Source organism: Acinonyx jubatus, chromosome D2, assembly GCF_027475565.1.
Source record: "Acinonyx jubatus isolate Ajub_Pintada_27869175 chromosome D2, VMU_Ajub_asm_v1.0, whole genome shotgun sequence".
Lineage (NCBI taxonomy): Eukaryota > Metazoa > Chordata > Mammalia > Carnivora > Felidae > Acinonyx > Acinonyx jubatus.
In genome coordinates, this window is record NC_069393.1 from 8,467,923 (window position 1) to 8,484,069 (window position 16,147).

Below are 16,147 nucleotides of genomic sequence, written 5' to 3' on the forward strand. Positions count from 1 at the left end.
CCTTATAGTCGAAATATGTCTTTAAGGTCAAATGAGGTGTTTGCAGATGTAATCAATTTAAGATGAGGTCCTACTGGACTAGAGTGGGTCCTAACTCCCTGACATGGATTGTCCTTCAGAGGCTGTAGAGGGAACACAGCCCTGGTGACAACTTAATTTTGCACTTTGAGCCTCCAGAACTGGAGAAATAAATTTCTGTTGCTTTAAGCCACCAAGTTTGTGGTAATATTTTACAGCAGCTCTTAAGATAATACATCTATAATGTAATTATGGAGATACTCATCCTTCTGGCTAAGTGACAGAGACCATACTTGGCTGATAGTTTTTAGAGCACTAAGATATGATATAATGCACCGAACACTAAAGTGATCTTGAGTAAAATATAATATTTCTTGAAAGAATTAGAAAACATGGTAGGATGTTTTAGGATCATCATGAAGATGATGGATGATTGGATTTATGTTAAGTTTTGCTGTAAGTAAGTTGAAAGTAAAATAAAAATGTCCTTCTATAGAGCAATGAAGATCAATAATTTGGAAGGTTCATTTGTTTAACAAAGCTTATTGAATGCCAGGCACAGTGCTCAGTGCTATGATTAACAGATAAATAAATGTTTTGGGGTTTGATCTTTGCAGATAAACTTTGGCATACTTTGCAAACTCTCTTAATATTTTCTAGTTGTTTAGATCAGTGAAAGAAATGCATTATAGTTGTAGATTTTATACTAATACTGGCTGCTCCTTTGTCTTTCCCTGTGGATAATTAAGGAATGAAATAGAATGTCAATGAATATGCTTGCTCCAGAGTGTCATGACTAATTTTATCCCAAATGCTGTGACCCACAAGTCAAAGGAATTTTAAGAGTGGGGTAAAACTTTAGACAAAGCCAGAGAGTAATTAATGTCATAGTATGTGTCATACCATACCTGATGAGGGTATTAAAGTGCTTCAGTTAAGTCAACGTTTTGACTAATATTCACACTTTTCCTGCTGGCTCTATAGCCTGAACTAACGATGTAGACCATTTGTCATTGTCAATGCCTAAAGCTGCATCGGAAAATGTCCATAGCAACAGCAACAATTCCCTGAATAAAATGCTATGCTTTCCAGCAATAATTCCAATGTCTTTACATTCTCAGTTCCTCATATCTCACCCCCTTCTCTCTGAATACTTTTTAGAGTCCTTCAGCTGCAGAGAGCATATGTGGTGCATACCATGTTTAGGGGAGGGTTTAAATATTACTAGGACTTACAAAGATTTTTTTTTTATTTTGCTGTAAAATGTGTGAGGCTAGAAAGAATGATGGAGAGCTCTGGGGCATTTAGTGCTACTCAAAATGATTACCCAGGCATACAGGCACTCAGACATTGTTGAATGAATGTCCAAGGAGCTACACACACCATAATAATCAAGTAGAAATGGGAGAAGACCTGGGGTTTTTCAACTACAAGGAAGGAAGCTGTGCAATGTGCAATAACCTAGCACCAGGTAAAGTGCAAAAGTTTTGTGTCAAGTGCAATAGGGTGGAAAGGCTTAGGTTTGAAATACTGTCCTGCTATGTACTGTGTGATCTCGCAAAAGTTATTTAACTTTCCGTTCTTCGATGATTCCTCTTTAACTTAGGGATAATGGTACTGACACTGTAGGGCTCTGTGACTATTGGAGCTGGGCTTACATAGGGATTGGATCAATGGTGGCTACCATTATTTCCATGCTTTCCACAAATGATGCAATCCTTAAGACTAAGGGTCCTGCATTACTAATCTTTGTAGACGATAGCATACTAGTTCAATGCTTGACACACAATAGGAATTCAATATATGTTAGTTGAATTAAAAAGCAATATACATGATTTACTTTGGGCATCAAAGAAGCTTTTTGTATTGGATGGGTTTTGCTCATTTCTGGACTGAATTATCATGGTGGAGAGTAGAATATTCTTTCTAAGCTTTCAAAAGTATGAGATTCTAGTGTGTCTAGATGTCTAGTGTGTCTAGATAGAAACTATCTTAGTTTTCCCTCTTCACCACATAAGGCTGCATATCTATCTTAAGATCTGTGTGATGGAGGCTTGGAGCCATTTGGTCGTGTCTGCAGGAATAGAATGTAAAAAAACAGAGCTCATGTGCTACCTAGGTTTGCCATTTGAGGCACCTTTGATGTCACCAAACTATTTTGCTGTTTCTTTTTTTAAAGAAAAAAAAAATGGCAAGAGTGATTGCTTACCTGAGAAGTCGAATGAAAAATTCCCAGGTATCTAATATTCGTGATGTCTTTGTATGAATGTATTTTGGGTCAAAACCCCTCAAGTCTTCAAACCTGTGAGAGGGAGTGCTGTTACAGGGACCCCTTTTCTTTTGCAAGGAAATTAGGACCAAACATGAATCCGTGCACTCTGTATGTGGGCACGTTTTGAATGTGGCTCTTTTATTCCTATAAATAAATAGATTGTAGGGGATAGAGAGATTTGAACTCCTCTGCTTTTACCAGGCTAAAACTATTATTTCAAGTTTTCAGGGGACTGATGCTAGTTCTTGGGGCTAACATCCCAAGATGTCTTTAATTATATGGCTATAGGGTTAATAATTAGCCCAATGAAAATGTGCTTAATGGGCTTTTTCTCATGCGTTTTTAATAAAAATTCCCAAAGTTCTGGCTCCTACCGCCCCAAACCAAAGTTCTGGCTCTGCGTCTTACCTTTCTTTCTTCCAGCCAGCTGGGCTCTGACTGTTTGTTTTCTGGTTCTGTTTGTTTGCAAGCTCTTGAAGAAAATTTTTTTGTTTACCTCTTTGATTGCTCTGAATAAGATAAAATGGATTCTGTTGAATGCCAACACTGTGCGACTCAATGGATAATTGAATGTAAGTCCAACCCCCTCCTTTTTTTTTTTTACTTTTGCTGATAATCACTCCTCTTAACTAAACATTATAATTAGCATTTTGTGTTTCTTAACAGCTGTCTTCCCGCTAGCCATCTTAAAAAGCATAAGAGAAAACTTGTGTTTTTCAAGTCATTTTTGTCTTCAGATTCCTGGCTTTAATTGCTTTTCTCATCTGCTGCCCTTCAGAAATAATTCTGTTTTCATGTAATGCAACTTTAAATAATTTTTGAACAGAAATTGTTCTTCAGTATTTGTTTTCCTTCCAGTTTTTTGCTCTCTTATTTCAGAACATGAAAAAAAAAACCATTTCCTGAAGACACTCATTAAACAAAGAAGTTCCATGATTTTAACAGCTGTATCTAACTTGAAAATATTAAATTATGAGAATATAGATGAAAGTCATGATGTACTGAACATGATTCTTTATATAAAGACCATTCCAAAAATAGTTTTAAACAGTGTCTGTCTGCTGTATATAATTATTAGAGTCATAGAATTTTAGAAGGATGTTAGAAATAGTATCAAAATTAAAACTATGTTTTCATGGAACATACTTACTCACAGAGAAGGTAAACCATCATCAATTAAGAATTTCTGCAATAAGATTTGATGCAGTAAACCTTACTTCAGATGAATCTCTGCCAGTAAGGTATCCTAATGCAGTGAGAGATCTATTTAGAGTCGACATCTAGTTTCATGCTTAAAGAAATTCATTTTATGCCATGGTTTACTTTGAGAAATGTTACAGATGAATGCATTGCACTGTTCCTTAGCTTTTCCAGCTTTGCATTAGTGTTCATGAATATTAATCACCTTATTTCCTCTTTGCCCAGTAATAGAAGTTACCAGAGGTCAGGCAGTGCAGAAGGCACATCAATGCCTAGTGGAATGTGGAAAGTGAATCACCACATAACAATCCACAAGACTACCCTTTAGTCTGGAAAAATAATGCTTTCTGAACTGTGTCCAGATTGAACTGTGTAGAATTTATATGTATATTTATAATTGGGAATTTACATTATCATTTCCAGACAAGTATTTCTATGCCCTTCTTCAGCTGCCTCCAATCACTCGAATTTGTTCTACTTTCTAAGAAGCTTGTATATCTTATAGGTGATAAAAAGCATTTGTGTGTTGGTCAAAGAATGCAAAAGCAGTAAAATTAATCAGAGAAAAATTGTAATAACTATTCCTTTAGGTAACAAATACTAAAAATAACAATTACGTGCATAAGACAACAAGCACAGTTCCATACTTTTGTGAATATTGTTTTTAAATATTGTTATTTGTGATTTTTTTGTGAGCTCACATTAAAGTCTATAGACATTGTGTAAAATATTAAAGTACCACTCTGAAAAACCAATATTTATAAAATGTTAAACACATAAGGCAAATCTCTGGTTTAGAAAGTTGGTAAAAAACATTTTTAAAAAGACCTAAGCAATGATCTTTCTCCAGTCCTATTTTCTAGGAAATATTTTCCAGCCTCTGAAGTTAGGTCCATCTATTATTACACTGTCACTTAAATTACTACCTTAAACAACATACTCCCTGCCTGACCCTCCAAAAGCAGATTAAAATGGGGGGGGGGGATGCAAAGAGAAATAAAAAGAAAATGAAATAAGTCTCTAAATACTCCTTTTGGACCTGGAGATTACATGTCCACATTGTGTATACATTGTATGTTTCATCATAATTAATACAGAAAGGTGAGGAAATAGGTAGCCTGATTTGGTTATCCTATAAATTCTAAAGACAAGAATATAAATATTTTCTATACCATTTCAAGTAGGAAAAATATACTCATATCAGCTGCCGATGATTTTGCTGAAGATCATCTTTGTTTTTAAGAGTCACATGCATCCAAATTTAGAGCTGGGGTGCCAAGGCTCACCTCCCCTCATGTTGAGCAACCTATCTAATCTTTCTAATCCTCAGTCTTTTCCGTGCAAAATGGACGTAACAATAGTATTATACTAAGTAATTCATAGGGCTGTTTGTCAGTATTAAATGACACATGAATGTTTGCAAGAGCATTGCAATATATTCTAAGACCATGTTATTACTATACAAATATTTTATTTTTACTGTAAGTACTAAAATGAGCCAAAAGGCAATGCATCACGAAGACATGCTAGAAGAAATTATCAGAGAAGTGATCATACCGATATTCAAACATACTGTTCTTCTCTCTAGGAATCAGAATTTTATAGCTGATGGGACAAAACAATTAAACAATTTCCCTACAATTGTATTGCCAATTAGTGGCAGAACCGTGAGGGTTTTTCTTGTATATTTAGTGAAAGAGCTTAGTTATGAAGAAGTGAGCATATGATACAAAAAATTATAAAAATCTTGATAACTTGGACTATATGAAACAAAACTTTTGTCAGATATTAAAAAAACGCCCCCCCAAAAAAAGTTATGAGGGAGAGCTCTTGAAATCTGCACATTTTCATTCATTTACTTAGTCAACTCTTGTACATACCTGTCAATATGCTAGAGAAACAAATGTTAATAGTACACAATTTTGCCTTACGGCACTCACTGCAAGGTGAAGATATTCTTTCACTTGAACATGTGAAGAATTGATAGGGAAAGGGTATTTAGAAAACTTCCCTAAGACATTCTATATCCCTTTGGTCCATTATTGCAAAAGATCTTTGAGATAAGACAGATCAATAGGACAAAATCCCTGCCTGCACAGAGTTTGCAAACTAGAGACACTATACAATTCGTATTTTTGGTCATGTATTTTAGGCAGATTTTTTTTCCCCAGTGGAATTAGGGACATTTCTGATAAACCAGTGGTACTGGAGTACGTGTTTCCTTCATATCCTGGCCAGAGTTTTACTGTAATTTCTATGGAGATAATGTAAATACCACCACACTCCTGAGTCAGATTATTTCATTTGACTTTGTTTTCCGATGGAAATGGTGTAAATTTGAGAGGTAGACTAGTGATTTGCTTTATGTGCATTTCAGTTGTGCGCTAGGAAGGATAGGCAATCAGGCAGGGCTCACTTCTGAACACACTCCCCCAATCTACATAAAGAACTACTGCTGAGTATCTTTTAGGTCTGAGTTTTTAGAAGCTTTGGATGGAGCATAGAGCACTGATGACAAAAGACATGAATGCCACTGTTTATATCAGTCCGGTTTTTAAATGTGAGATAAGGGGTGAGACCTGTCAAAGTAAGTAAGCAAGAGGCCATTAGATTGGGGGTGGTTCTAATCCCCTGCGAAAGCAAACCAGAACCTAAACCAGAGAGAGCACCTTTGAATCAGAGGAAAAGAAACGTAAGCACAACCACTCACAATAAGCCAAGCAGGCTTTCTCAAGTCAGGCAACTACTTAAGCTGTAGACAATGAAATAATTTCCTTCCTTTGTTTCCACCTCTTCTCTATAAAAATCTCTCCCCTCACCCCGGCTGGTGGAAGACACCCGGCCCACATCAGGTTTGGCAGTGTCCAATTCCAACAGATGTATATACACACGCATAAATTCTTGAAAATTGAAAAATCCCTCAGTTTATCTTTTAATGGTTGGCAATGTGTGTCCTGATAAAACACATGATTAGAAATGAGTATGTTGTAAACTGGATTGTACCATTGAGTTTTCCTTTTCATTATGATTTTTTCCTTTGAACTATTTTATTTATTTATTATTTTACAGAGAGATAGAGCAGGTGACAGGGGCAAAGGGACAGAGGAAGAAAATCTCAAGCAAGCTCCATGCTCAGTGCTAAGTGCTCAGTGCAGAGCCCGACGCGGGGCTTGTTTCCATGACCTTGGGACCATAACCTGGGCTGAAATTAAGAGTCAGCCTCTCAAACAACTGAGCCACCAAGTGCCCCTCATTTGCATTTTTTAGAAAATCTATAACAAATATGGCAGAGACAGTAAATATGATCATATAAAACATCTCTCTAGAATGATTTAAGTATCTTGTCAATTAAATAAGTGAAACATAATTTTTGTCTTTTGGTTTTATATATATATATATAGAGAGAGAGATCAATATAAAGATGAATGACTCTTTTGAGTGAACAGTCCTGCTTTTTCTAGATGTCTGATATCAAAATACTGTAGTGTGTGGGGCTAGTATAACATTTTCAAGAATCATATCAAGTGTGACCTTTTGTGTTAAGCCTTCCCCAGCTCCCACAGGCAACTTGGTGGCTTTGGGCATGTGGTCTGTTACAACCGTTGAATTCTTAGGTTGAAATGATACATCTTTTACCCTAGGTCTGTGATTTGTATACATATGGACCATAAGTTTTATTTAAAAATTTCAAAATAAGTTCTCTAAAATATGAGCCAATACTTGTCCCATCAACTCTCATCAGTCATTCAGCAAAAGTTACGAATGACACTTCTGCTTTGAGGTTTAGTAAGACACAGTGACGTGAGCAGCGTCAGGTGTCATGACATGGTGAAAAGTTCATCACCAGACAGCAGACAGGAAGTTCCTAACAGCGAACTGAAAGAGGTTGGCATGTTATTTAAAAACATACCAGAATAAGAATAAATGTAACGTTACCTTTTCAAAACAACAATGAATTAAGCAAAGATGGCATTTTTGTCCCTAAAAAATCAGAACAGCGTTAACAAAATGAGCTTATCAGAACTAATTATGGAGATGTGTTCATTGATTGAATTGTCCATTTTTGGATATTTTCCGATTCTTTTGTTTTTCTTCCACTCTCTTTTTCTCTATCGAGTCCGTTCTGATTTATGTTCGTGTCTTGCCTCTTCCACTAAAGTTTAATTTTTATGAAGACAGGATGTGCATCTTCTTCAGTGTGACCCCTCCATGTGTATACAAGCACGCGCATATATAGCACATAGAATTCTGAATAAATGTTTAAAGAACAACTCTGAAACAATTAATACAACTCTGATACTCTCTGTCAGTAAGCCACAGTATAAAACTTTCCTCCTTGTTTCCTGTAGGAAATGCCACTCCCTACCAACTTACCAAATATTCCCATTATTTACATGATCGTCAGTAACCCAGACAGCCTTTTATTGCCATTTCCCCCCGGAACAGTTATGTGCACATTGTCTTAACTTCCTCATGCCCATAAATACATTCTTTAATCTACTTCTATCTTGCTCTCTGTCCCCTAACCGCCAGTAAACTATTCTTGTCAAATCTCCAAGTGATTTTCATACTGTCGCATCATGTGGTCATATGATGACATGGCATTCTGAAATATTAGGATGGTGTGTGTGTGTTCACATTATTTCTTATTAGCTCTCCCTTTTCTCGGTTTAAGGAATTCTGTACTTAGGCTTCTAGGTAGCATTGTTTTAATAGATACATAAAAACTGAACTGATGATGCTTTGATCCTTACTTTCAGATAGATTTTTGAAAACCACCCAAAGTTTCTTCAGAGAAAAAGGTTTCTGAGTTTTAAAGGCTTAGCCTTCAAGGGGCACCTGGGTGGTTCAGTAAGTTAAGCGACCAACTTCAGCTCAGGTCACCATCTCATGGTTTGTGAGTTTGAGCCCCGCGTCGGGCTCTGTGCTGACAGCTCGGAGCCTGGAGCCTGCTTCAGAATCTCTGTCTCTCTGCCCCTTTCCTGCTTGCGCGCGTGCTCTCTCTCTCTCAAACATAAAAGAAAACGTTAAAAAAATTAAAAGTTTGGCATTTGAGTATCAGAAGTGGATCCTCTCCCCACCTTCATTCTATGTGAAATGTCTCCTCTTTGATTAGCCTTCATCTCAATACATTCAACTGATAATATCTTTTTCCTCCTTTAGGAAAGATTTTTTAAACTTTATTTATGTATTTATTTATTTAAAGTTTATTTATTTATTTTGAGAGAGAGTGTGTGCATGTACGCAAGCTGGGGTGGGGCAGAGAGAGAGAGAGGGAGAGAGAGAATCCCAAACAGGTTCCATGCTGTCAGTGCAGAGCCCAACACGGGGCAGGATCCTGAACCGTAAGATCATGACCCAAGCTGAAATCAAGAGCCGACGGCTTAACCAACTGACAGAAACTTTTTTTAAAGAAAACTTTTACTTCAAGACTTAAATTTAGGTTGTTGGCATTCTACTCCCAGCACTGGTTACGTTTTAAGCTTGCTTTGTTGTTATGGAAGAAAAGTTACCAAATCTGGGGAGGTGTTTTGAGGTGTGTTGAGTGCTAGGGTAGGAGAACATTTATTTCTAGACCTCCTGAAGTCATGGAGTCACTTAGCTCTAATTGATTTAATCCAGTTCAATAGATGCTAGGTGCTGGGTGCTGTGTAAGGCACTGGGAACAAAATGATAACAATAAATAAATGGTAATTTGGATGGTAATTCGCATGTACAGAAACTTCTCCAATGCGCCGGGACCCTGAATGGAGTAGAAGTCAGTCAATAATCTGGGTTCTTCTGTCTTCACTTAAAGCAAGAAAAATATTTATCTGGAGCACAGTGGGCTAATGCCTCCTGTTCTGTTCTTCTTTTTTCAAACCCAATGTCCCTAGGACTATGCCTCAAGGAAACTGTCCACATTCTTCACAGAGCTGGTCTCAGCATTCTGCTTTATGTAAGAGGGAGGACTGAACCCCTTGAAATGGAGGCCATGTGTATTTTTTTCTTTTTTTACATTAAGTCTAGTGGCTTCAATGGGAACCCCATTCTTATATTTCTGGTGACTGTTCCCCCACCCAGAATATTATTATAAATGTTTTGTTTTTAATGCTTTATTTTTATTTTGGAGAGAGAGGGAGAGAGTGCGAGTGGGGGAGAGTCAGAGAGAGGGGCACAAAGAACCCCAAGCAGACTCTGTGCTGTCAGCAGAGAGCCCCATGTGGGACTTGACTCCAGAACCATGATATGACCTGAGGCAAAGTTGGAAGTTCAACTGACTGAGCCACCCTGGTGCTCCCAGAATATTATTAATCATTTAATTTGTTGCTTTTTAAAAATCCTTGGTGGTCATATGATTTTTACTTGGTTTTGCTATAAATGGTATAAGCTTAAATTATGTTTTTGTTTTCTGGTTTATTTTTCACTTTTAGAGGCCTAATATGTGACTTTTATACTAGAAGATGTTGTTTCGTTCTGAAAAAGTTTTTTCAGAGAGTTAGCTGTGCTTTAAAATTATGTAAACACGTTAATGACCTTGTATCATTTGTTGATTAAATTTCACATCAGACACTATACCGTTGCCTATCATTGAATCATCACTGGTTCAATCATTTTGATTGTTGAGAATTAGTATTTTCTGTTCTCCTAGTACTTTCCTGTTTTGAACTCTGAAACAAAATCCTCTTTGTTCCCAGATTCACTTGCTTCATCTATGTGCATATACCCCGTATTATGTATTATATTCAACATTCCCACATTTTACATAGCATACAGTAGAAAGGGAATGCCAAACTCTAATATAACTTTGATTCCAGAAATATTACATGGTTTCTATATGCTTCAAAAAAGTCTTCTGACATTTAAAGTCATCACCGGGAATAGTAATGCAGGGACAAAGGCAGCTTTGGGAAGCAAACCAGTCCTACTACTATAACAAAATAAAACAGAAAAAGCTGAAAGAATATAAAGTGAATTTAGAGGAGTTTATACTGTAAGATCATTGCTAGAAGCTACTGGGTTGGCATCTGGGTTACTGTAAGAAGGATCCAATAAAAAAGGAAAAAAATACTGTAAAAGAAGGAATAAAATTATCACTTTTGTTGATGAAATGGTTGCATCTTTAAAAATCCAGAAGACAATATTCACAATCAAGTAGGTTAGAAAAGGAATTTGATAAGATGCCTGAATGCAAGATAAGTACACAAATCAAATACATTTTCTCTATTAGTACACTGAGAATACTAATTCACCTGGAACTAAAACTGTGAAAATATTTTTCCATAATAGTGATAACGATCATAATACAATTAAAAATAAATTTGGGGTGCCTGGGTGGCACAGTTGGTTAAACATCCGACTCTTGATCTTGGCTCGGGTCATGATCTCCTGGTTTGTGAGTTCGAGCCCCACATTGGGTTCGGCCCTGATGGTGTGGAGCCTGCCTGGGATTCTGTCTCTCCTTCCCTCTGCCCTCCCCTGCTTGTTCTCCCTCTCTCTCTCTCTTTTAACATAAATAATAAAATAAAACTTAAAATTTTTTTAAAAATAAATTAAATAAAAAATAAATTTAACAAAAATATACAAGCCTCAATGAAGAAATACATAACATAAAATATAGAAAAGTTATAAGGACATGTTTATGCTCTTGCTGAAGAATATAAGACAGGATCAGAACAAATGGAAATAGATGCCATATTCATACATGAGAAGACAGTGTCCGAAAATGTCACTTCTCCTAAAACTGACGTGAAAACTTTATACAATTACTATTTGTATTCGTTTTCTACTGCTATGTCACAAATTCCCTCTACTTTCTCAGCGTAAAGCACACATATGTGTATTCCCTCATGGTGTTTGTGGGTGGGAAGACTGGCGAAGCTTAGCGAGGCTCTCTGGGTGATGTTTGCACCCAGCTACTGTTGACATGTCAGTTCGGGCTGCAGGCCCAGCAGGGGAAATGTCTACTCTTAATCTCATTCAGGGGTTTGGCAGGGTTCACCTCCTTGTGGCTGTGGGACTGAAGTCCCCTCCTCTGTCTCCATTCTGCATTTGTTTGTTCGGTTTTGATGGTTTTGGGCCAAAGGGAGTGGAGGCCCTCCATAGCCCCTTCCACATGGCTCTGTCCATAGGCCCTCTCAGGGAGGCAGCCCACTCTTTCATAGCCAGCATGGGAGTCTAACTTCTCCTTATCCTGGTGGAGCCTGATGTGTATATAAAAGCATAACTGTGAGAGTGACATCTCATTACCTTGACATAAAATGTAACCTCATCCTAGGACTGATATCCCAATACTTTAGCCAAGTTGTATGAGTTAGAAGCAATCACAGGTCCCCCTCACACTCAAGGACAGGGTGATGATACAAGATGCGAATGTGGGGAGGCACACTAGGGACTGTTTGTCACCCTCTTCAAAGAACACTTAGGGATGCCAAGGTGGCTCTGCCGGTTAAGAGTACGACTTCGGCTCAGTTCGTGATCTCACGGTTCGTGAGTCCAAGCCCTGTATCAGGTTCTGTACTGACAGCTCAGAGCCGGGAGCCTGCTTCGGATTCTGGGTCTCTCTCTCCCTCTGCCCCTTCCCTGCTCATGCTCTGTCTTTCTCTGTCTCTCAAAAATAAATAAACATTAAAAAAACCCACTTAAATTAGCATGATGCATCCTACTTTTAACATTTGTTGTTTTCATTACCGACCTCACTAATGTAGATCAAATGAGCTCAACCAGTGTGAGTGGCTGGCAGCTTCTATTTAAATTAAAAGCCTGTCTGTAAGCTGTCTTTGCAATATTTTTTTCAAGTAAAATAAATAAGAAAGATTATCTTTATAATGCAGAATTCAGATTTTCCTTAATATGAAAAATATGCTTTCCAATAAAACAATTTGAGTTTTGCTAAGAATTATTTTTAATTTTTTTCACTAAAAACAATGAAACATAAGTGATCACATTTTTTTGGAAATCAAATATTTAAATAGACAATGCCCATTGAACTGACTTCTGTGCAATTGAAATAGACTCTAATTGTTAAAGTCTTTTACTTTTATTTTGATATTTATTAGTTATGTTTTTTTTGTAATAAAATTAATTCTAGCTAAGCTCTAATTTTTTTTTAGTATTTATTTATTCCTGAGACAGAGAGAGACAGAGCATGAGTGGGGGAGGGGAAGAGAGAGAAGGAGACACAGAATCTGAAGCAGGCTCCAGGCTCTGAGCTGTCAAGGGGCCGAGGGAGAGGGAGAGGGACAGAGAGAGACAGAGAATCTCAAGCAGGCTCCACGCTCCACACAGGGCCCAACAAGGGGCTCAAACTCAAGAACCATGAGATCATGACCTGAGCTGAAGTCGGTTGCTCAACCGACTGAGCCACCCAGGTGCCCCTCTAATTTCTTAATATTGTAAAACTCAAGTGAATTTATTTTATACTTCAAATAGTGCAATTTGTGGAAAGTGACTAAGGTCTTTAAAAAATTAAATGTCAAGGAAAATTATTGTGCTCGTTTCCATATTTTAAACAGATCCACCAAAAAAAATGCATGTTTAAAAAAAGGTATGTACTTCTTTACGTTGCTTGTCATGTCTGGGGGCAAGGATTTCATGGTGGTAAAATTCATCTGTATCCCCCTCATTCCACAGTTTTAATTGACATGCAGAATCAACAAAATGACAATTGTACTTTTCTTTCCTATTGTAAAGTCTGAATGTATGTATTTAGGAAATGTTAGATGGTGATTTTAATGGATGGTAATCCACTAGATGTTATTATCAGTTTGTCTATAGCATTTCCCAGTTAGTTACCTTGCAATTCATGGAAACTTCCTGTTCCTGTTCGTTACCTGTACTGCTTTTTTATCTGGACTGGAGTGGGTCTGCTCCAGAGACCACACCAGGGGGAGTTGCCTCATAGAGTCATATTTATTGGTTCTAATAAGGAGATGACAGGGAATAAGTTCCAAAGCTGTGACTCCACCAAATGAGGGGAAAACAGGATCCTTTTACTGGGGCTTGGGAGGAATATCCAGAAGGAGATACTAACATTATAATAAGGGCAAGGCACTTTCTGAATCATCTGCACGTCTTCCTCAAATGTTTCTTTTTGTACTAGCGGTCTGTTAGTTTCTAAAAGTTAAAATTGACAGGCAAAAGCTTCTAGGAGTTTCCTCTGGTTTTATACTGCTCCTCATTCTTTTTTTTGTTCTTTTATTTATTGAGAGACGAGAGAGCATGTGAGAGTGTGTGTGCACGTGAGTGAGGGAGGGGCCGAGGGAGAGAGAGACAGACAGAGAGAGACAGAGAATCTCAAGCAGGCTCCACACTCCACACAGAGCCCAACACGGGGCTCCATCTCACAACCGGGAGATCATGACCTGAGCAGAAATCAAGAGTTGGACGTTTAACCAACTGAGCCACCCAGGTGCTGGACCTATTAACTTCTTGCTGGGCCCAGGTGTTGTCATGGGGAGCAGTAGGGGAACAGAACTTTTCCCATATAGTCTGAGATATGCTTGTGTGTTACCAGGTTTAGCCCCAAGCTGCTTGTACCCTTGTGTTACTACATTTGTAATTTCATGGCCTCTATATGCTTGGTCACAAGTTGCAGCCAGCAGTTAAATACATGAGGTCCAAAAAGTAGTAAGAGTAGCAGGATTATTAGTGGCCCCAGAAAGGGGAGAAACCATGTGAGATGTGTAGTGCCCTTTGAATAGCCTGTAAGACCTCATCGGGGATCCTCCTTTTTGGCTGAAGGTTTGCAACCAAGCTGCTTGGTTCGAGATTTTATTTTCTTTTTATAAGTTTATTTATTTAGTTTGAGAGAAAGAGAGAGAGGGATAGAGAGAGAGAGAAAAAAAAAAAACAAGGGAGGGGCAAAGAGAGAAGGAGAGAGAGAGAATCCCAAGCAGGCTCTGCACTGTCAGCATAGAGCCTGATGTGGGGCTTGAACCTATGAACTGTGAGATCATGACCTTGGTTGAAACCAAGAGTTGGATGCTTAACTGACTGAGCCACCCAGATGCCCCTTGATTCAACATTTTCTTAATATTTACTTTGATGACACCTGAGGTATTAATCCACATCAGCCCTTTCTTTGACACCTTATATTCCTTGCTGGCTATAGTATTTTTGTGACTTACGACATCTCAATAATCAGAAATACAAGTGATGACATTATGCCAGGAGATATTAGAACTTTAGAGACTTCATATAATTTCTAGATGAGTCATAGCACTTTCCCATACAACGTAGCCTAAGAAGGTTTATTACTGCTCAGTTGATAACACTTCCCATACCAAATAAACAAGCCTATTTAGTCAAGAAGACTTCATTTAGACTTTGAATTTGGGGAACTCTGTCAAAAAAAATACCAGAAGGTTTTATTGTGGCAATAAGAGATGCTGCAGAGGTTTATATACTTGTTTAGTTGTTAGCTAAACTTGGCTTTTTCAGTATTAAGAAGATTCAGTTTTCATAAGTAATCAAAGACGTGATAAAGGCAAAGCATAGAAACTGTTTTTTTTCCAAGGCAAAAAAAACAAAAACAAAACTTTGTTGACAATTTCTTATCAAGGGTAGACCAACTTCCAATCTTATACCAGTGTAGTTTTTTAAACATTTTCATTTATGTATTTATTTATTCATTCATTCATTCACTTGGAGAGTGAGCAGGTGAGCAGGGGAGGGGCAGAGGGAGAGGGAGGCTCCAGTCTCTGAGCTATCAGCACAGAGCCAGATGCTGGGCTTGAACTCACCTACCATGAGATCTTGACCTGAGCCAAAGTCGGAAGCTCAACGGACTGAGCCACCCAAGTGCCCCATATCTGTTATTTCTTTGATCTACATTCTTGCTTCTTGAAATGCATGCTTGAATGATTGACTATACTTCCTTTTATGTTTCTATTATATACATTTCAAGCTCTAAATATTCTCTTTATAGAATGCATAGCTATATCATACAAGTTCTGTCATATTGAAATCATTCACTGATTTATCTCTCATTCATAAATATATAGAAATAGATGCCTAAATTCCAAATATCAGAGCTTTCTTATAACCTATTGTTGCCTATTTCCAGCTTAATTATTTTGTATATAATTGAAACCATGTTCTGTATGAATGAGGTCATACAGATAATTGTTTATAGCCCAGCATATGATGAATTTTGGTATATGTTCCATGTGCACTTAAAATATGTATTCTGCCATTCTTGGGTGTAATATTTTATTATTGTTAATTAGGTCATGATTATTAATAATGCTATTAGTATCTTGGATGCATTTTCCTTATAGGAGAAAATGAATGGTGGATAGGAACATACAACAATACATTAAATAATTATCTGTATCATTGACATCACACAAATTATGCTATAATCTGTCTGTTTGGGGGTCACAAAGCAATTTAACAAAGGGCGTAGGAAGTAACTTTTTTCAAAATATGTCTTAGTAGAAGCTACTTCTGAATAGGAATGATTCTCCTATTCAGGTTTATAAGCCATAGCCCCATCTTTGCAGGAATGGATGTACTGTAAATCTCTAATTTTGGGGAGGAATTTACTGAAACAACAGGGACTTGTGCTGTGGCCCAGTAGTTTATGGAAGACCCTGAAGGTCATACATGCTGAAAGAGACCTTAGCAATGGCTCAGTCCAAATCCTTTATTTAACAAGATGAGGAAACTGATATC

At 37.5% G+C, this 16,147-nt stretch overlaps 1 protein-coding gene across 3 annotated transcripts in view; it reads left to right on the forward strand.

Moving 5' to 3' along the window:
* Positions 1 to 228: 228 nt before the first annotated feature.
* The window catches only part of LOC128312561 (uncharacterized), a 276,328-nt gene continuing 260,409 nt past the window's right edge, over positions 229 to 16,147 (forward strand). Inside the window, exon 1 of one of the 3 annotated variants that reach the window (XR_008292003.1) lies at positions 229 to 2,862. The gene's annotated coding sequence lies outside the window, so the exon portion shown is untranslated. The remainder of the gene's footprint in view (positions 2,863 to 16,147) is intronic. The other 2 variants (XR_008292001.1, XR_008292002.1) reach the window with 2 other exon arrangements.